We start from the raw sequence: 22,462 nt of genomic DNA on the forward strand, positions 1-22,462 counted from the left end.
ACACCACACACTCAAAATGCCAGTGTTGATCATATCACCACCTCCAGAATGATCAGTTACGGGTCTTACTGGGGTCTCTTGGGCCTGCATGAGGGTTGGGAAGGCCCCTGGTGAGGTAGGAAGGGGTCTTTAGTGATTAGGGTCTGGATGTTCACTGCTCCTGCCTTGTTCATAGTTGGGTGTTGTACTGTGGTCTGAGACAGACATGGTCGGGTCAGGAGGGACTTGCTTTTGTAAGTCCGGTTTCTGTCCTGTCTCACCCGGGTTCAATACCTGACCCATGGGGCTGGTGCCGTGGCTCACCTGGTTAATCCTCCGCCTGTGGTGCTGGCATCCCATATGGGCACCGGGTTCTAGTCCCGGCTGCTCCTCTTCCAGTCCAGCTCTCTGCTGTGGCCCGGGAAGGCATGGGAGGATGGCCCAAGTGCTTGGACACCTGCATCCTCATGGGAGACCAGGAGGAAGCACCTGGCTCCTGGCTTCAGATCAGCAAAGCTCGGACCATAGTGGTCATTTGGGGGGTGAACCGACAGAAGGAAGACCTTTCTCTCTCTCTCTCTCTCTCACTAACTCTGTCAAATAATAATAAAAAAAATACCTGACCCTGTTCCCGCATGTAGACCATAGGAGGTAGCAGTGATGGTTCAAGTACGTGGGCTCTGGCCATCAGCCTGGGAGACCTGGATAAAGTTCCTGGATCCAACCCTAGCCCAGGGCCAGCTCTTGTGGGCATTTCGGGAATGAGCCAGTGGATGGGACCCCACTCTCTGTGTCTCTTAAATAAGAAGAATAAAAAAGCAAATGGGATGAGTGGTCTTGAATGTGGGTCTTGGGCACAAATTACAAGGCTGTCAACTTGGTTAATGTCCTCTTCCCTGTGCCCATCTTAATGACAAACTCCGCATGACTCCACTCTTAATTGGAAGGCAATGGTGATGCCAGAGCAGTGAGGCCATTGGTAATGTTAACAAAAATACAGGGGCTTCACATTTTCTTTAGCACTTCATGGTATAGAAGATGTCTTCCACGTTCATTATCTCATTTAAGCCACACACACCCATAGGGTGTGACTGTCCCGCTTTCACAGATGGGGAAGATGGAACTCAGCAGGCTTCCAGTACCTTGCGCTCTTCGTCCAGCAAGCCCATTGTATTAGTACTGGACTGCTGCGTCACAGGTGATCCCAAATCTAGCAGCTTAAAGAGACGCTCAGTTGCTAACCCAGAGTTCTCAAGATCAGAAGTCTGCACGGCATCAATTCTGTTTTCTGCTTATGGTCTTCAAGGCTGAAATTGAAGTATTAACCAAGCCGGACGCTCATCTGAAAGCCAGGCGAGGTAGAGGGGTGGATCCACTTTCAGCTTCATTCAGCTCATTGGCTGCATTCAGTTCCACATGACCAAGGACAAAAGTCCCTGTTTCCGTACTGAATGTTGGCTTAGGGGTTCCTGAAGCTTCTAGAAACTGCACTCTGGTCCAGGAAGAGATATGGTCTCTTCCATCTTCAAGTTAGCAGCAGTGCCGTGTTCTTACATTTCAAATCTGCTGACTTCCCCTTCTATGACCAACCTGATAAATCTTTCTACATTGAGAGGATCTGTGTAATTAGATTAGGCCCAGCCAGATAATCTCTGTGGGGTCTTCCAACATGAATGTATTCAAAGAGTGATACTTCTCACCCCCACATCACTATGTGACAACATGGGCAAAGCACAGATGCTCCCTCACTGATGATGGACCTACGTCCCAACAAGCCCAGTGTAAGTTGAAACTACCCTATAGTGAATTACTGCACTTCATCCACCCAGCCTACTGAACATCCCAACTATGCCGCTCAGGCCACCATAGAGCATCGGTTGTTCCTTCTTGGGCCTGCAGGGCTGAGTGGGAGCCACACTTGCGGCAGCTGCCCAGCATCAGGAAAGACTGCACTGCACTTTGCCCCTGCCTGGGAAAATATTGAAAATCGAAGTTCATAATTCATTTCTGAGAACATGCATTGCTTGTGTACCATCACAGAGTGGAAAAATTCCAAGATCAGCAGTTCTAAGTTTCTAAGTTGGGGGCCGTCTGTAGTTGTACCATGGGAAGCCAGCCTGAATGTCCGTGTCCAGAGATCTTAGAACATTTCATTCTGGGTCTTTGTTCCTGTGACTCAGTCTCTGCCCTCTGCCATCCCCAGGAGGTCATACAGGTGTGATGGGACTCAAGCCCCAAGCCTCAAATCACACTTTTGTCTCTCTGATGGAGCTGCCGCCACTTTGATTCACCTGGTTAGAAGAAACTATTAGATGTGGTCTCATGGAGCTACTAAGAACAACAAAGAAACTCCAGTCATCCTGGAAATCTCAAGAATGTAGCATCTACCTCCCTGAGACTGGGGCAAAGGCCAAGCAAATTCTCTATTATACTTTGAGTAAGATGTAAAATACTTCAATCATCATGTTCTAAAGAGAGCTCAAGAACAGAGCTGTTTTTATTTTGTGTTTATTTTTTAAAGATTTATTTATTTATTTGAGAGGCAGAGTTCCAGAGAGGCAGAAGCAGGGAGAGAGAGAAAGAGAGTCTTCCATCTGCTGGTTCACTCCCCAGATGGCCGCAACGGCTGGAGCTGGGCAGATCTGATGCCAGAAGCCTGGAGCACACGGGTGTAGGGGCCCAAGGACTTGGGCTGTCTTCTGCTGCTTTCCCAGGCACATTAGCAAGGGGCTGGATCAGAAGTGGAGCAGATGGTACTCGAACCGGTGCCCATAAGGGATGCTGGCACTGCAAGCTGCGCTTTACCCACTATACCACAGCACCAGCCCCAGCTAGAGCTATTTTGCCATCTGTTTTTCTCTGATGACTGAATCCAAACAACATCTGTGATGTGTAGCACCTTTGCTGATACTCTCCTTGACTTTGAAAATGCCTTCACAGAATGCTGATTCTCTGCCAACTGTATTTGTAATGTTGCTCAAGACTTTTACCATATATCTTTCATTTGAAACATATGGAGCTGTGTATGTGTGTGTGTGTATAAATGTACAATTTATATTACATATGTATATCAACAGAGAAATACAAAATGTCAGTGCAGATTAAATATTTAAGTGTTAACTGGGCAAAAGTCCTGCAGATACATCTTTAATTTCCTGAGAATAATTTTCTAGACTTGAGATTCCCATGTCAGTATGTATATACATTTTTCATGGAGTAGTCACTGTGGGATGGTAGTTATTGAAAAAATTAAACATGGAATTATAAATGATTCAGCAAATCAAGTTCTACGTATATATTCCCAAGAACTCAAAGCCTTGTGCACCAATGTTCCTATCAACATTATTCACAATAGCCTAAAGGGGGACACACCTCGATGTCCCCTGATGGATGACTGGATAAATAAATTGTATTCAGCTTTTCAAAGAAGGAAATTTGGACACATGTTGAAGCCAGTATGCCACGTGAAGTAAGCCAGACACAGGATGACAGTGATTGTACAATTCCACTCACATGAGATACGTAGAGCAGCCAAGTCATGGAGTGAGAGAGTAGATTGGAGGCTTCCGGAGGGAGGGTTCAATGAGTGGACAGAGGGTCCACTTCACATGTTGACCAAATTTTAGAGAGGGATTCTGGTGATGGTTGCACAGTAATGTGTGTATTTACTAGCACTGAACTGTGCAATAAAAATAGTTAAAGTGGTAAATTTTATGGAAGATGTGGTATATTCTAACATAATTTAGAAGCATATACTTTTTTTTATAATTTTATCTGCATTGCCAAACTTCCCTCCAAAAGAGATTATACTACTTTACCATCTTTTTGAGTTTCCTAGGAAACTGAATCTGAGCAAAGCACACATATGAGTACTCTAGCAGGACAGGGATGCTATCTCAGGGGAGAAAGAAAGGTGTCTAAAAAGAAATAGGAAGGAACGAAAGCAAACGAAGGAGATGTGCTACCATAGCTTCCTGCAAAAAGTCAGTTGCTTTGCACCAGGGACATTGCAGACAGTTCAAATGTGGTTCCTTAAACCACTGTATTAGAGGGCTAAGAGAGAAGTTTCCAGTTGCTGTCTCTCACTGGCCCACTGGGGAATGCTAACAGGTTCTTGCAGGTAGAAAAAAGTTTTGGGGGAAGCTAGATCCATGCCTGATAAACATGATCTGAGTTCAGAAGCGATGGGAGGATGCAGCCACTTTGGGTCCAGGAGAGTTTGGAGCCAGGATTGCTGTAAGAGTGATGAAAGCCATGCCAGAGTTTGGCCTGCGCTATAGGGGAGGCCACGATGACCTGCAGTGCTAAGCGATAGGCCAGTCTTGTAGCATCTGGAGCTTTCCATTGAGCAAGCAATGTCAGGCCTGGGAGTAGAAGGGGAACAAGCCAAAAAGTAGACATGCCCTACCATCGGTATAGGAGGCTGTCCACTTCTCCCTGCCTCACCAACCTTGTTATTCATCTTTTTCTGTTGTTTAGCAATGTAGCAATAAAAAGTATCCAGTTGTCCTTTGGTATCTTCAGGGCCATTGACTACCCCTTGTATACCCAAATTTGTGATGCTCAAGTCCCTTATATCAAATGATGTAGTATTTGTATATAATTTATACAATCCCCTCATACATTTTAAATCGTATCTAGATTAGATACAAAACCTAATAAATATAAATATGATTAAATAGTACTAAACTGTATTGTTCAGGGGATGTAAAGAAAAAAGAAGTCTGGGGGCTGGCGCTGTGGCTCACTTGGTTAATTCTCTGCCTGCTGCACCGACATCCCTTATGGGCTCCCGGTTCAAGTCCCAGTTGCTCCTCTTCTAGTCCAGCTCTCTGCTGTGGCCCGGGAGGGCAGTGGAGGATGGCCCAAGTGCTTGGGCCCTGCACACGCATGGGAGACCAGGAGGAAGCACCTGGCTCCTGGCTTCGGATCGGCGCAGCACCGGCCATGGTGGCCATGTGGGGAGTGAACCAACGGAAGGAAGACCTTTCTCCCTGTCTCTCTCTCTCTGTCTATAACTCTACCTGTTAAATAAATAAAAGAAAAAGAAAAAAGACGTCTGTACAAGTTCATTAGACCTGATTTCTCACCCTGAATATTTTTCATCTGTGGGTGGGTTAAGTCAATTGACATGAGGGTCAACCATATGAAGTCATTATCTTTATTTGCATTTTGGATTACATAATGTTGAAAAATGTCAAATAATAAAATTATTGTCTGTATGTTCGCATTTATGGCTCATCCTTCTTTTAGAATTGTTAGCTTATTGTTCTCTTAGGGTATTTATTACTTATTAATATGTCAGGTTTTATAAAATGAGCACTTGTAGTGTGTCTCAGGAAGAGACAAGAAATCATGAGTCTTGGAACCTTGTTCTAACCATGAGAGAATAACGTTCTACTGCCACTTTCCATTTGCAGGGAGAGTGAATTCCCCAAGTGTCTGATCTGCCCCAAGTCAGAAGGAAATCTTAATTTCGAAGCTTCAGCCAGTTCTCTGTGTCATTAGGATGGTGCTCTGTGACTCCTGTCCATTTTGATTTGTAAAACACCAGATGAGTCCTTTGTCTGTTCTGAGATCTCCTTGATGTTTATTGATGGGTGAGGGTTGCATCAAATAAAACTAAATTTCCCCTTACTTGCAAGAATATTTTTAAAATATTTTCTTTATTTATTTGAGATGCAGAGCTACAGAGAGAGAGAGAGAGAGAGAGAGAGAGAGAGAGAGATCTTCTATCTTCTGGTTCACTCTCCAAATGGCTGCAATGACCAGAGCTGAGCTGAGCTAAGCTGAGTTGAAGCCAGGAGCCAGGAACTTTTTTTTTTTACAGGCAAAGTGGACAGTGAGAGAGAGAGAGAGAGAGAGAGAGAGAGAGACAGAGAGAAAAGTCTTCCTTTTCCATTGGTTCACCCCCTAATGGCCACTTCAGCGGTGTGCTGCGGCCGGTGCACCACGCTGATCCGACGGCAGGAGCCAGGTACTTATCCTGGTCTCCCATGGGATGCAGGGCCCAAGCACTTGGGCCATCCTCCACTGCACTCCCTGGCCACAGCAGAGAGCTGGCCTGGAAGAGGGGCAACCGGGACAGAATCCAGTGCCCCAACAGGAACTAGAACCCGGTGTGCCGGTGCCGCAGGCGGAGGATTAGCCTAGTGAGCCGAGGCGCCGGCCTCCAGGAACTTCTTTCAGGTCTCCCACGTGGGTTCAGGGGCCATCTTCCACTGCTTTCCCAGGCCATAAGCAGAGAGCTGGATCCGAAGAGGAGCATCTGGGACATGAACTGGAGCCCATATGGGATGCCAGTGCCGCCTGTGGAGGCTTAACCTACTACATCACAGCACCAGTCCCACAAGAACATGTTAAGGCAATTAGGTAATCTTTAAATCCTCCTTTAATAGCAAGGCTAAAGAGACAAGGTTTTTGAGGTGGGCAGGAGAGCTGAGAAAGGGGAGAGGAGGGTCTTAGCGGGGAGAAAGATGTCCAAGCAAAATGGTGGTGGGCAGGGCCAGGAGGGAATGTTTGTAAAACAGGAGTATCTTCAGTAGAACACTGCCTTGTTCCATTACATTACATTTTCAAATAGCACTGCATTGAATCTGCCTTCTCATCCCCCAGCCTAGCATGGACAAGCTCTGTGGAATGAGGAAGCAGAAGTAGTGTCTTGGGTGGGGAAGAGGCTGAAGACCACGGCAGGCAGCTGTCTGACACGTAGGACAGCCGAGGAGTCTGAGCACCGACCAAGTGACCATGAAGGAAGCTTCCAGAAGTTCCAGAAATGGCAGGGCATGGACTTCCTATAGATGGGGTAGACAGGGTGGAGACCCAAATGTTTCAGTTTAGTCTTCGATGAAAAACTGCTTAAAAGAAAAGAGAACTTGAGGGCAACAATGTGACAAATGCTTAATGGAATATCTGGAAAATGAGGGTACTTCAACAAGTTCACGTGAAGGAGGAGGTGTTGTGGTGCAGTGGGTCACGCCGTTCTTGACACACCACAGCCTGTGTTTGACTCCTGCCTCTGTTTCAGATCCAGCTTTCTGTGAATGTCCCCCTGAAGCACCAAACGATGGCTCAAGTATTTGGGCTCCTGCCACACACATGGGAGGATGGGAGCTGTCGGTTCCTGGCTTCCACCTGGCCCAGTCCTGGCTGTTGTGGGCATTTGGGGAGTAAATCAGCAGCTGGAAGATTCTCTCCCTCTCCCTCTCTCTCTCTCTCTCTCTCCCTCTCCCTCTCTCTCTCGCCTCCCTCCTCCATCTCTCCCTCCTCCATCCCTTTCTCCCTCCCTGTCAAATTAAAAAAAAAAAAAAGTTCATGGAAAACCTGGAATTAAATATGTTAATTTTGGCACGCAAATGTTTGACATTGATACATAGTTTTTTCCAGAACAGGAATTTTCCATGAATGTCTTGAAGGCCCCTGACATTTCCCTCGTTATTTGCCTTTAACCCTCAGGTTGCTATTTCTGCCTTGCCCTTTTCGCAGTCGACAAGCCCACCTTCTGGGCTCTCATTTCTATCTGTCACCGATGCCATTCAGCCTTGTACCAGTTCGTAGAAAAATAAATTGCATGCAACAGAAAACTGAAAGTGCTCCTGGCTTAGACACACAAGCGTTCCCTTTCCACACAGAAACATTCCGAAGCTAACTAGTCTCGGACTGCCATGGAGGTTCCAGAAAGTCTTCAGGAACTTAGGATGTTTCTTTCTTGCTTTCTCTGTTATTCTCACTTTGAACTTCTTGCTTGAAGGTCCTCTGTGGCTCAGTGCAACTGCTGGAGCTTCCACCTCCGTGTCCACATCCCCACCTAAGCAGCAGGTAGTGTCGCTCCCCCTCTTTGTGGAGGAACGACACAGGACCCTGCGCTGTTCTTTCGTCTGCTCGGCCTTCCCCGGGTTTGCTGCTGGTTCTTCCCGGGTTGGCTACCGACCCTTCCACCTCCGTGGAAGGGCGGTTCCCCCTGCCACTTTCCCCACTTCCGCAGGGGAGCGGCACACCGCCGGCCGGCTCTCTCGGGGGCTGCACAGGTGTTCCTTCAGATAGATGTTCCTGGTGCATGTTGTCTCTCTCCTCCTTTATAGTCCTCTTCCACCAATCCCAACTCTGCTACCCACACGCCGAGTACGCTGCTCTCCTCCAATCAGGAGCAGGTCCTGCTGTTTATTGGTTGAACTGGAGGCAGCTGTGTAGAAGCTGTTTCCTCCTCTCTCAGTGCCATATTGTGGGAGAGCAGATGCATAGAATAAGTCTTAATTCCAGTAACAGTCTAGTCCGAGTTGCTCCCCACAGGTAGGACAACAACAAAAGGCAAAGCTCCCAGACTCCTATGGTATCAGCTTTCTTCCAAGCCCCCCCCCCCCGTTTTTACTCGCACCTCATTGGCTGGAACACGCCATGCCAGGCAGCAAGGGAGGCTGGGAAACTGGGAAACGTAACCTTGTAGGTGGGAGGCGTTTTGACCACAAGTGAAATCGAAGTTCCTTAGCTAAGCAATATTTCAAGGTGAATAACTGCAGGACAGGCGTCTCCACCACAACCTGGTTACCTTGCCCCACTCGTAAACACAGGACTTCTTGTGGATCTTTTGCTAGCTCCTCCGTCTCTGTCTCAACACCCTGTCTCCAGTGTTTCTGTGCAAGATAGGTGTCAGCCGTCACCTCCGACGTCTTGTGATTGGCATCCCTTCCAATGGTGCCTGCAAACTGTTGCCAGGTGCATCTCATTGAACATTCCAGGAAGGCCAAGCCCTCTTGCCTGGCTCTGGCCCTCCACAATGAGGCTGCCTGTTTCACTGTTGCTCCCCAGGGCCTCTCTGCATATGATACCTTCTAGCCCACATGGGCTTCTGGTTGCTTCCCAATATGTTTTTTCTGTCTAGCTCATTTTTCTTTTGCGTGGTAAGTTCCTGCTACTCATCCCATCTGGCGAAACAATGGCCGTTTTGTTAAGGAGGTGCAGTCATGGGAAGACAGAGTTAACACACCAGAGCCTTGGCGCACACCTGGGAGGAAGTCGGGAAGCAGGACCCCGCGGCTCGCGCCCTCTCTCTCTCTCTCTCTTTCTCTCTCTTTCTCTCTCTCTCCTTTCATTCTCTTGCTGGAACCTCTAAAGGGCGAATCCATTGAATGCAAACCAGACAGGGAGCAGCTTCAGGGGCATGGAGCAGGCAGGGCAGAGACCGGCCGGCGATGGCAGGCAGGAGCGAGTGGAGAGCGACCTCTTCCACAGCCAATGATGAGCTGATTTAAATACTGAACTCTGCTTGCCACTTCTCCCCTGCGATATTTTATACAACAAGAACACAATCGGAGGGATCTGGAAGAATGAGGATTTTGTAGATTCCAGGACAGACTGGTGGAAAGCTCGAGTTAGGTCCTGCTGGTTTTCTGGTGTGTATGTGGCCAGCAGGGGGGATCGGCACATTGATGGAGACATTGTTTCACATTCCTGTTTTCAAGGTTAAGTTTCTCATGCAGCATATTAGACAACTCGAAGATGTCCTGTGAAATACTGACCCTGGCACTTGGTGATCTGAAATGACTGTAAATATACTAGGGAAAAGCAAAGACTTTTATTCATTATTATTTTTTTTTTAATTTTAGAGGCAGAGCTATACAGAGAGAGAGAGAGAGAGCGAGAGCGAGAGAGAGAGAGATCTGCTGGTTCACTACCCAAATGGCCGCAAAGACTGGGCTAAGCCAATCCAAAGCCAGGAACCAGGAACTCCACCCAGTCTCCCATGTGTGGGGCAGGGGCCAAGCACTTGGACCATCTTCCACTGCTTTCTCAGGGCATTACCAGGGCACTGGCTAGGAAGCAGAGCAGCGATGACTTGAACCAGCCCTCCCATAAGGGATGCTGGTATCACGGGTGACAGCTTAACTCACTGTGCCGCAAGGCCAGCCCCCCAAGAGTGACTTTTAATCAAAGTGCTATTTAGTGTCAGGTGAGGAAAGAACTGAAGCTAATACTGCAAATAAGATGATCCCTGCTTTAATAACTTTGCTTTCCTGGATTAGGGGTGTTTCATCGTTTATTGGGACGGAGGTCTTTAAGGGACTCCAGCTCCTTCACTGCCTGGGGTTTAATTAAATGTATTCATCTGATGGCCAAAGCGGCACCTTGCAAGCGGGCACGGTGTGAAGGCAAACTGAGTGGGAGGAGCCGGTTAGAATGGGAGGGGCTGACCCTGTCTCACGGAGCCACCAAGCACGCTTCTGGGGGGCTCCGTCTCCCAGCAGAGTTCATTTTCAGCCCAAGCCTGCAACACTTCCTCGATCTTCTGCGAGTGTTGTGGAGGAGCCAGCTTGGATCTGAAAGCGAGGGCTGGAGAGAGAAGGAGGAAGAGGAAGAAGAAGGAGGAATGCACAGGGTCCCCTGACTTCTAGTGGAAGGAGGTGCCGGGGAGGCTGCCTGCCTGTCCTGCCCCTGTCAGTGCGTGCAGAAGAAAGCACTGCAAGGCAAAGCTGCCCAAAGTCTTTGTGCTTCAAGACAACGACGCGACTGGCTTTATCAGGCCCTTCACAGCCAGGGGCTTAGCTTGAGCCACCTTAGGAGGAGGACCCGGTGGGGCAAGGGGGCCCTAGGAGGGCTTTGCATAGCTGCTGATGCCTTTGATTTCTCAAACGGTCTCCAGCTCTGGCTTTCATGCTGTTTCCTTCTCATCATCTGAAAGAGCAATTGTTGTGTGTACATATTACCCTTGACCTTGGAAAGGGCGACAATTTCAGAGAGCTTGCTCTGTCTCATAGCTTCCTGCCGCTGTCCCCGACCTGCGACAATTCTACCCAAACTGCGAAAGCCCAGTGGTGGCTTCAAAGAAGCAAGGGTCAGGGGATGGTTTGTGTGAAGGGCTCTGTTGGTGTGGACATGTTGAGGGTGGCATGTGAGTGAGAGATGATGATGCAAACCAGGAAGAGACCAGGCGAACGCAGGGGCAGAGCCTAAGGCTGTGTGGGGTGCTGGGGTGCTGGGGTGGGAGGGAGGGGGCTGGAGCCTTCATAGTGGAACCATTTTTAGAGTGGCTGTTGGCCTGCTGGCCCACACCCAGTCACTGGCCACTCGTACTCTTCCTTCTTTCTCCACCGTGCACACACCAGCCTTATTTCCTGTGCTCTGGATTTCAAAACGAATTCCTTTGAATCGTCGCAAGAAAGGTAGTTATTTCATGGCTTATAACTCAGAATGGCATTTATCAAAAGAGTTCAAATGAAAGAGTTCTGGCCTTCAGAAGTAAATTTGACTTTCTTTGCAGTCCCAATTAAAACATTCTTAAATATGATTTTTAAAAAATTGAGGGTATTAATTCAAAATAATGATGAAAAAATAAAATGCAATTTATTATTGATAAAAAATTCTTTAAATGTATGTAAATTTTTTTAGAATATCATGAAAAAATATTAAAACTGATTAGTTTAGTTTCTCTTCTTATGATATGCTTTGCAACAAAGGCAGAACAAAATTCTATGGTGAGAGGCCTGCACTGTGGCACAATGGGTTGGGCCACCCCTCACAGTGCTGGCATCTAGTGTCAGAGCATGGTTCCAGCGGCAGCTGCTCTGCTTCTGATCCAGCTCCCTGCTAATGTGCCAGGGAAAGCAGCAGAAGACGGTCCAAGTCCTTGGGCCCCTGCACCCTTGTGGAAGATCAGGATGCAGTTCTTGGCTCCTGGCTTTTACATGCCCAGTCCTGGCTGTTGTGGTCATTTGAGAAGTGAACCAGCAGATGGAAGATGTTTCTCTCTCTCTCTCTCTCTCTCTCTCTCTCTCTCTCCCTCTCTCTTTCTCATACTTACAAGCCTGTGTAACCATGGCTTGATTAAGACGTATGTTTCCAGTATCCGGATATTCTGAGAACCCCTCCCAGTGAAGACCTCCTCCAAAGGGCGTGACTACTCTGCTGATATCCGTCGCTATTGATTGATTTTGCTTTTCCTTGAATGCATACAATCATATATTGTGTCTGCTTTGCTTTGAGGTGTCTTTCACGCAACACAGTGTCTGTGCTTTGTGTTGAGTGTATAAGGAGTTTGCTCTTGCTTGCTGCGGAGCAGTCTTCTGTATGAGTACGCATTGTTCATTTGTTCATTCTCCTGTTCACAGGCAAATGGGTTATTTCAGATTTTGGGTCAGTATGAATAAAGTTATTATGGATATTCTTATTCTTATACACATCTTTCTGTGGACATATGCATCAGTTTTCATGGGTGAATACCTAGAAGTGGAACTGCTGGGTCATGAAGTAGATGTGTGTTTGAGTGCAGGAGATGTGGCCAAGTAGTTTCCTGATTTAAGCTTTATCAGTCATGTCAGGAGTTCTAGGTCCTATGTATCCTCACTAATATTTGTTATTCTTACATATTTTAATTGCAGTATTTTTTAAATCGCATTGTGGTTTTAATTTGATTTCCTGATGAGTAATCATGGTTGGTACTTCTTTATGCGTGTATTGATTTTGAGGTGTCCTCTTTTAGGTTTAGCTATTAATTTATGGAAGTTCTTTATTTTTTCTGGATAGGAGCCCTCTGATTCCATATCATATATGCAAGCCAATTGTACAGTGAATTTTTTTTGATTCTGAACTTTAGGAGACCTTTGCTAATCTCAAGCTCCTATACACACTCTTAGGTTGTATTCTAGAAGATTTATTGCTTTATTTACACATTGAACTTTAGGATCTGCTACATATTTGTAGACAATGTAAGAGGTCAAGATTCATTATAGGTATGGATACATATATCCAGGCAGACACAGATGTCAGTATGGGTAGAGCTATATAATTTCTGCGTGTATCCTTCACCCACTGACTTGCTAATCTGCCCTTGATGTAAATCTAATGATTTCCGTGTACGGATGGACTTGTTGTGTATGTCTGTGAATGAACTCTATTCTGCTATATGGGCCAATTGCACCAACACCTAATATTGATTAATAAACTTAATAGTAAGTCTAATAGTAGATGTCCTCTAACTTTGTTATTCTTTTCTTGGTTATTCCAGGTCCTTTATGTTTTTTCAACAAATTTTAGAAAAGCTTGCCAACTTCCAAAAAATCTTGTTTGGATTATGCTTGAGGTGCGTTAAATCTATACACCAGCCTGGGAGAACTAACATCTTGTCAACATGGAATCTTCTGATCATGAAAATAGTGTATTACGGACGGTCTGACTCTCTGCACCAGAATGCCAGCCCCATTTTTCAGTTTTTTGATGCTATGATAAATGGGATTGCTTTTTACTTCCTTTTCCATCAAGTTATTATTTTAAAATATTTATTTATTCTAAGGGTAGAACAACAGGAGGTGAAGGAGGAGAGAGACATGAGGGAGAGAGAGAGAGAGAGAGAGAGAGAATCTTCATCCGCCGGCTCACTTCTCAAATGACCACAACAGCCAGGTTGAAATCAGGAACCAGAAACTCAATTCTGATCTTCCATGTGGGTAGCAAGGACCTAAGTACTTGAGCCTTTCTCTGCTGCCTTCCCAGGTGCCTAAGTGAGAAGCTGAATAAAAGTGGAGCAGCTGGGACTTGAATTGGGACCTTCCCATGGGATAATTTTAATTTTTCTTATTCATCTTTCTTGGCTCATTACATTGCCTACGAATGCCAATAAAATGTTGAATGGAAGTGGTAACAAGGGAAATTCTTGTCTTATTTTGGAAATCAGGGGAAAAGTTGAAAATTAATTATTAATAGTGCCGCCAGCAAGGTGCATTTTGGGGATATCCTTTATCTGATTTAGGAAGCTCTTTTATATTTGCTTTGAATTTCTGTCTTTAAAAAGTTTGAATTTTATTACATCATTTTTCTTCATGTATGGAGAATGTCATGCAGATTTTTTCCCTCTATTTTGCTAACGCCAAGAACAGGATTGATTGCTTTTTAAATGTCAGTTCGGCCTTTCAACCTTGAATATTCACAAGGAATATTGGCTTGTAATTATCTTTCTTTATCCTTTATCATGAAGACCCCTCATCTGCATGGATTTCAAAATATTTTGTGCCAAAACAAACATATTTTAATTGCATTTTGCCATGACCTTTTTGAAATATCCTCCTACTAGATACAGAAGTTATTGGACTTAATAAGGCTTGGTGATGGTTTCACATATTTATCAATGCATATTTTGACACCATTTTTTTTCTTGGCAAATACAATGACTGGAATCTTAATAATGGCCTGAACCTTTGAACTCCCTGTAGTCCTACTGTTGTGCATGACATAGAAACAGTGGTGGATGCGGAGAGAAACACAGCGAGGATGCTCTGCGTTGGGATTTCCGGCGTGGGCGACCTGGTGCCTATCTGCAGTTAGCCAGAGAAGGGGAAATCGGAGGAGGAGCAGCTCTAATGGAAATAACTGCACTGGGTTCAGATGTGTTGAGTTTCAGGTGCTTGCAGGCCCCTGAGGTGAGATGACCAATCTGGACACTTGGGGGTGAGGTGAGTGATCAGGTGAGTGGACGTGGATGCCTGTGTCATCACCATGCAGGTGGCACTCAGAGGCCAGGGTCTAGAGGGACGAGGGCTGAGGACAGCTCTCAGGGGAGCACCCACAGTCAAGGAGAGGTGAGAGGAGCAAAACCGAGCTACCACTGGGAGAGCAGAGAGAATACATACTGTTCACTCAAAAGGAAAGAGAAACAGACTGATGAGTTCAGGGAGAAGTGCATAATGTCAAGGTTCTCTTCCTACAACTTCTTAGAATGTGTGTGATGTGAATCGCATTCCTTGCTCTACTGTGTCCCGTGTGTGCAGGGCTTGTACTCTGGTGCATTCAAAGTATTTGTTGAATGATAAAATGCTACTAAGGGCTAAAGATCACCCACTATTTCCTTCCTTAACCCCATCAACCCTTTTAAAGGAAAGGCATTATAGCCATTCAGAGAGTTCTTTCTCACTGAAGTTTCACCCTAATCTGGAATAAGTATCCGAACACACACAAATGTAGTGAGTACCGGCTTGCATCTGAAAGAGGATTTGGGTCTGATGCGCTCCAAGCCCCACTAGGTGGCGCTGCTGATCTGTAGAGCAAGAGAAGCCGGCGTGGGTAGAGCTGGTTTTCTAACTTGAGATTGAGTGTGACAGTGGGAACTCCTGCATGAAACCACAGTGATTCTGTCACTTCCTCTGTCTTTGGCAATACTCTGACTACCATTCACCAAGTGCGTTATTACTCTGCTGAGTGTAACTTATTCTGCGTTACACAAGGCACACTTAGAACGTTCTGAATCACCAAACATCCCTCCTATCCTAGGTCTTTCTGGGGCTTCCGCCAGAAAAAAGTAGGAGTGGAAAGAGCGCCTCTTCCTTTGCAGACACCGGAATTATTTCCCGTCCTTCTTTCTGGTCTCTGTCCCTCTTTGGCCTCTGTCCCTCTTCCTCACAACCCTACTGCTGTCCGAAGCCAGCCCGAGACCTGGACCTGCCTCTCTTCTCACCCCAGGTTCCTGACTGCCAGATTGCACCTGCTAGCACCTGTAGGAGCTGAAGCTCTGACCCTCTGCCACTGCCACATAGGAGAGGACGTGTTCCTCGTGTGTCAAGTGGGGAGGTCATGTGTCTTCTTCCAGATGCACGCGGTTTGGTCTGTTGTCAAATGCAGCCTTTTCTACAAGGAGACTAAGAATTCCTGGGGGGTGGTGGGGGAAGCTGGCTGAGAGCGCAGCCACTGATTCTAACACCTGTGCCTTACGGAGCAGCAAACCTGCAGCGGGTGATTGGCAGAGTGAAAAAGAGATCACAGCCAGTGAGCCCCGCCCCACGCTGAATGGTTGGCGCGGCTCTGAAGAACACGTGCAGACTCATGCTTCCCGTGGTGGAGGCGGACGGAGGTCCCAGCGGGGCAGGTGATGCTTGGAGTCAGAGGGGGGAGTGGGAGTCACAGGGAAGAGGGAGCCGGAAGCCTACCACAACCAGGGTTCACTGTGAGATTTGGAAGCCGCACAGGATGCATGAGACAGCGGTGAGGAGATGGGTGGAGGGCAGGCTTCAGGGGACCCTGACCACGCCGACACTCACACTTGGCACACTGAGCTGTGAGGGGCGGGGGAGCATGCCCAGGTCTGTGATGGACAGGTGTGCCATGCCTCTGCTGCTGCCCCCATGTGCCTGGGGTCCCTGAAGGGGGAGAGAAGACACACGAGGGGAGGTGGACAGCGCGTGACGGTGAGGCCGATTTGGAAAGACACAGCTGCAGGCCACGGGACGCTAATGATGGAGGCAGCCCAGAGGAAGAGGCGCCAGGGGCTCCCCCGAGGTTTTGGAGGGAGCTCGGGCCTGTGGATGCCTTGTGACCTCCAGACCATGTGATGATGGATTCCTGTTGTGACAGCCACCCAGTGTGTGGGACTTTGTCACAGCAGCCCTGGGAGAGAAACACAAGGCCCCTCCCAAACCTTTGCTTGCTCCTTGCTGGCCAACCTGAAGCTGGTGTAGAAGATCCCACCTTCCTTCACTTATTTTTGCCCCCACCCCCTCCCTGTGTGTCTACAGCTGACTTGACCTGATGTCACCCTCAGCCCCAGAGGCTGACCCTCCTGTCACTTTCAGAACCCACTGCACACTTGTCCCTTTCATCACTTGTTGACTGTCTCACAGACATTAGGCAGCCTTCCCAACAAGATCCTAGGGGCCTTGAAGGCTTTGAATGCCACCACCAAGTTCAGGAGCTGTGTGTAATGGGCCCATCAGTTGATTGGCTGATTCATTTCAACGTGCTGTGGCTCGGATACAGGTTGAGTGTGTCCCTTAAAGGTTCATGTGCTGGAAGCATGGTCCCAGCGGCAGTGTGGAGGTGTGGGGCCTTTAAGAGGTGGAGCCTAGTGGAAGATTAGATCCCCAGGGGCCCCACCCTCCTAAGAGAATGCCGCTGGTCTCTTTTGCATGAGTTCTTGGAAAAGCAGGTGTTACACAGCAAGGCCACGCCATACGCTGGGCCTCTTCTGTAAGCCAGTGTTCTTCCTGCTCCTCCACCACATTTTTTTAAAGATTTATTTATTTATTTGAAAGTTAGAGTTACACAGAGAGAGAAGGAGAGGCAGAGAGAAAGAGAGAGAGGTCTTCCATCTGCTGGTTCACTCCCCAATTGGCTGCAACGGCCAGAGTTTCGCTGATCTGAAGCCGGGAGCCAGGAGCTTCCTCCAGGTCTCCCGTGCAGGTGCAGGGGCCCAAGGACTTGGATCATCTTTTACTGCTCTCCCAGGCCATAGCAGGGAGCTAGATAGGAAGTAGAGCAGGTGGGACTCGAACTGGCACCCATATGGAATGCCGGCATTGCAGGTGGCAGCTTTACCCACTACATCACAGCACCGGCCCCCTTCCACCATGTTGTGACACAGCCAAAGGGGCCTTCCCCAGAGGCTGAGCAGGTGGGGCTGCCTGACTTTGGACTTCCAGCCCCCAAAACTGTGAACTCCGTAAACCTCTTCTCTGTATAATGCACCCAGCCGTGGGTATGTTGTTACAGCCGCAGAAAGCTGACAAAAACACAGGAAGTTACTAGAAGAAGTAGGTGACAGGGTGAAAGCAGGTGCAAGCACTAGCGTGAATGCTGTTTCTATAGTAAGTCCAGGACAAATGAGACAATCAGCTCCAGACCTCACAGATCTGAGCTCCGATCGCAGTTCCACCACGCAGAGGCTGCTTAACCCGAGCAAGTCACGAGGTGTGGCTGAGCCTGTCCCCTCCGGAAGACTGCTTCTGTCACTGCAGGCTGTGGGCGCTGAGTGTCTCCCGAGGACCCTGTGTTAAGGCTGAGCCCGCCCCGTGGTGGGTCATGGCCGTGTTGATGGGAAGTAGGGCTGGTTCCCCTTCGCTGTATTTGTTGCATTCAATGGCATTAGCACACAACAATGTGCATTGTGGGAATTCGCACTGTGAAGAATTCCCCTCAGATCCTAACAGAGCATGGATTTTCATGAACAATGCACTTTCTCTGTTTCTAAGAATTTCAAGCAAGGCCCTAAAGCTGAGTGATGAGTGACCATGACCTAGAAATTGGTGCTGGGCTGCCCGGAGAGAGTGCACTGAGGGTTGGCCCAGAGCTCATTTGGCAAACCCTGCCCATCATCCACTTTTAGTCTAAGAGGGAGGAGAATGACAGGAAGAAGGGGGGGGGTGTAATAGGGTTTCTTTGGAAGCCACAGTGAGTGTGAGAGAGAAGACCCCAGCCCCCATGTCCACTGCCAAAGTGTGGGCTCTGCTCTTGGGTTGTTTGCTGCTAGGGAAAACTCCTAGGCCCTGGGCTATGAGGGGCAAGCAAGCCAGATGTTGGACAGCTTCCTGGGGAGCTGCAGGTGTGCCCAGGGACCAGGAACCCCCAGGGACCAGGTGTGCCTGGTTCGCACCTGGAAGAGTCTGAAGGCAGAGACAGAGGGAGCTGCCCCCAGGAACAGAGAGGGAACTGCACTGATGGAGACAAGGGGAGAGAAGTGTGGCCAAGATGCAGCCAACACCTCTGCACAGGAAGGTTCCGTCCAGAGGGAGAGGATCCCACAGATAGGGGGCGCTGTGGCGGAGAAGAGGGCCCTGTAAGCTGTATGCTCCCTGCAAGAGGGAGGGTTGCCCCTGCTGTGTGCCTGAAGAATCTGCAAGTGCAGCCCAGGAGACCACCACCCTAGAAACAATGCCGCACAGACAGAGGCATCAATGCCAGGTTTTAGAGCTTCGTGCCGGGAGCCTGGCGTCTCTGTCCATCTGTACCCCACGCCTGCCCTGGAGGGGGTCCACACAGAACAAACAGGCTTACCTGGCAGGCCTCAGCTGTGGGGAGCCTCCAGTCCACGCAAGGCTTACGCTTTGACAGATAGGGATCTAGAAAGACAGACAGACACACACAGAGAGAAAGATGGTCCATTCCCTGGTTCACTCCCCAAATGCCCACAACAGCCAGGACCTAAGTCAGGAGCCTGAAACTCAATCCAGGTGTCTCACATGCACGGCAAGGATCCTTGAGCCATCACCTATTGCCTCCCTGGTTGCACATTAGCAAGAAGCTGGTTTGGAAGTGGAGCAGCTGGGACCCAAAGCAGGCGCTCCGATGTGGCATGCCAATGTCCCAAACGGTGACTTAAGCCTCTGTGCCAAGCACATGGGCCGTGCTGGGCTTTCAAACATCCGAAAATGTCACTGATGTCAACCTGGAGAGGCACAGCCACAAGGACATCTTTGGGGCCTTGAGAGTGGAACACAGATAGAGCAGGAATGAAGGCTGCATTGGGGAAAAACAAGTTCCTTGTTCTTTGTTGTTCACAAGATCGGTCCATGCAAACCAGTTCAACAGCGAGTGTTTTCTCCCTGCTGATGTTATTATCTCCATTTTTTGAAGAGCTGGCATTTTAAATGATCCCAATGACACAGCCGCTGTCTTAATTCTAACCTCTCCTCTCAGGGCACAGAGTTCTCTGTGGAGGAGTTTTCTAAATTTCTTAATTAACCTGCAGTGACTCTATTTTGCCAAGATTGTGCTTGGAAACCATTATATGATATCCTCTATATGCTGCCCTGCGGTAGTTAAAAAGAAAACCGAACTACACCATAAAGCAAAAACCTATCACAATAAACCACTCAGCTATGAAAGGTCGGGGAGCCCAAGCAAACAGGCAACCGACAGCCCGCTTCGGAATTTCAAGTCCAAGGCCTCGGAGATCAACACTCAGTTTCTGCACACAGCAATTTCAAAGGAACATTTGAGGATAAATTGCCCTTTTTTAATCTGTCTCAAATCTCATTTTTGATGATGCGGCTTTTATAAGCAAGCTCTAATTCATGAATATGTGTCTTTTCACTATCTGCTTTCTCTCTCAAAGACGGTAGTGAATCCTCTCCGAAGACTGCAGCTCGGGCTTAATAGATGGGATTGGGCAGAGATGTACCTGGGAGGAAAATGCTTCATTTCCCGTTTCCTCTGATGTTTTACTCCTGCCCAGTGGAGGAGGACTTAACCCGGAACAGGACCATCTCCCAGCTCTACGCTCACTGAGTCCCTTCCGAGGCCCGGGAAGGACCCTGTCGCTGTTTCACGTGGTCATATGCTTTCATCACATTGGAGAGATGAAGACAATGTCACTGTAATTGATTGTGTGCATCCCATCTTTTTATGTCAACTTGCCTTTTCCAGAACTTTCTGGGGTCAGGTGGCCTGGGGGTGACTGTGGGCACATTGGGACTGTGACTGAGGCCAGGCAGAGCTCACCTGGATTCAGGAGACACCCAGTGGATCAGGTGCTGGTGGGGAAGCCCCCATCTCAGGCTGGGAACCGCTGCTCCTGCAGGTGCTGCCCTGGGTGGGACACTCAGGCTCTGGAGCTGCAGCCCTGCAGTGATCGGAGGCCCAGGGAAGTCTCAGAGCTCCCTGGGTGTGTGTGGGTTGGGGTGTGGGTAGGGTCCTGGCCTCCCCAACCATGCCCCCTCAGATCACCATGGCCTGGGCCTCTCCCCTTGTGCCAGGGTCTCTTTGGCCAGCAGGCCCATGTAGGTCCCTCAGTACTCCCCCTGCCAGGGCCTCTTGGGCCCAGCTGCCCTGGATTCTGGTCTGGAACAGCGACACATCCAGAAATCGCCACCATGAGGGCACTCATGTAATTGCTCTCCTGGAGCAGTTTCCCCCCACCCCAGGGTGCTAGGAGGCTGGGGCAGAGAGCAAGCTCCTTTCTGTGGTGGAGAAGGCAGGTGCTCAGGAGCCCCAGTGATGGGGGCCACACCCAGGTACCCCCACCCCCGGAAGCCAGCAGCCCAGGGCTTTGCTGCAGGCAATGAGACTCCGTGCTGTGCCGAGACAGGGCTAGGGGACCCCAGCAACTTCTTGGGACAATCTCGCTGCTTTCCAGCCTAGCATTTGCTGACCAGAGCAAGACTTGCCCTCTGCAAGTGGCCCCTTGTGGGTGGCAAGGGCAGGTGCATCTGTGTGTTCAGGGGGAAGTTAAAGTGCATCAGTTTCGTGTTTCGCTGGGACCAGCAGCTCTGGGTCAAAGACAAATCCAAGTTGCCCTTGGAGGTAGTGTACTGTTTCAAAGCCCGGGTGCTCTGGGTGAACCCTGGCTTAGTGCTGATGCTGAACTGTAGGTTTCCAGGCACTGACTTCTTAGATGCCTTGGGTAAGGACATGGGGGAGCTGCTTAAAAGTCATTTGAGCTACCAGGGGATATGCATCTACAGCACGGCTGTGAACAGAGGGTGGCTTAGGTGTGTGGAGTGGAAGGATCGCAAGCCAGTGCTCCAGGGGTGAGTTCTCTCTCAGTGCAACTGACAGAGATGTGTGTGTGTGTGTGTGTACATATGCACACGTGTGCATATGAGTTATGTATGTATACACATGTGTGTTGCATGTGCATGTGTGTGCTTATGCGTGTGTGTATGTGCGTGTGTGTGTACATGTGTGTGATGGCCTGAATTTTTTCTTTTTTTAACTTTTATTTAATAAATATAAATTCCCAAAGTACAGCTTTTGGATTACAGTGGCTTCCCCCACCCATAACCACCCTCCCACCTGCAACCATCCCATCTCCTGCTCCCTCTCCCATTCCATTCACATCAAGATTCATTTTCAATTCTCTTTATATACAGAAGATCAATTTAGTATATATTAAGTAAAGATTTCAACAGTTTGCACCCACACCAAAACACAAAGTATAAAATACTGTTTGAGTACTAGTTATAGCATTAATTCACATAGTACAACACATTAAGGACAGAGTTCCTACATGGGGAGTAAGTGCACAGTGACTCCTGTTGTTGACTTAACAATTGACACTCTTGTTTATGGCATCAGTAATCACCCTAGGCTCTTGTCATGAGTTGATGGCCTGAATTTTTAACACTAGGGATTCACCTTTGAGGTCAAAAATAAAAGAGAATAGTAGTACTAGGGAACCCCACAATATAGTTATCAGCTGGTTTGTAAGCCCACACTCTGAGAAGGGCGGCTGGATTGTTTGGGGTTTAGGAAATGTACAGTGACCTGCTCAAATTGCAGCCCAGGAGCAATTTCTGGACTGAAGTAGTGGAGGCGTTGTGAGGGGAGAGCAGGGAGGAGGCTGGGGAGGTCTCCGAGTCAGTCTCAGAGCAGACGCACAGGTGCAGGGACCTGCCTGCGTTTCTTTTTTTTAAGGTTCATTTTTTTCAACTTTTATTTAATAAATATAAATTCCCAAAGTACAACTTTTGAATTACAGCAGCTTTTTCCCCCATAACCTCCCTCCCACCCACAACCCTCCCATCTCCCACTCCCTCTCCCATCCCATTCACATCAAGATTCATTTTCAATTATCTTTATATACAGAAGATCGATTTAGTATTTACTAAGTAAAGATGTCAACAGATTGACCCACACAGACACACAAAGTATAGAGTACTGTTTGAGTAGTAGTTTTACCATTAATTTGCATAGTACAACACATTAAGGACAGAGGTCCTACATGGGGAGCAGGTGCACAGTGACTCCTGCTGTTGATTTAACAATTGACACTCTTATTTATGGCGTCAGTAAT

General features: G+C 48.1%; 1 long non-coding RNA gene across 3 annotated transcripts in view; it reads right to left on the reverse strand.

Annotated features, from left to right (window-relative positions):
* LOC138844050 (uncharacterized) overlaps nucleotides 1–22,462 on the reverse strand; it is a 52,111-nt gene that overhangs the window by 24,270 nt on the left and 5,379 nt on the right. For 2 of the 3 annotated variants that reach the window (XR_011379427.1, XR_011379429.1), the window contains exon 2: nucleotides 18,724–18,788. This is a non-coding gene — a long non-coding RNA (uncharacterized lncRNA). Of the gene's footprint in view, nucleotides 1–16,953; nucleotides 17,193–18,723; nucleotides 18,789–22,462 lie in introns of those variants that run through there. The other variant, XR_011379428.1, reaches the window with a different exon arrangement.

This window comes from Oryctolagus cuniculus, chromosome 10, assembly GCF_964237555.1.
Source record: "Oryctolagus cuniculus chromosome 10, mOryCun1.1, whole genome shotgun sequence".
Taxonomy (NCBI): domain Eukaryota; kingdom Metazoa; phylum Chordata; class Mammalia; order Lagomorpha; family Leporidae; genus Oryctolagus; species Oryctolagus cuniculus.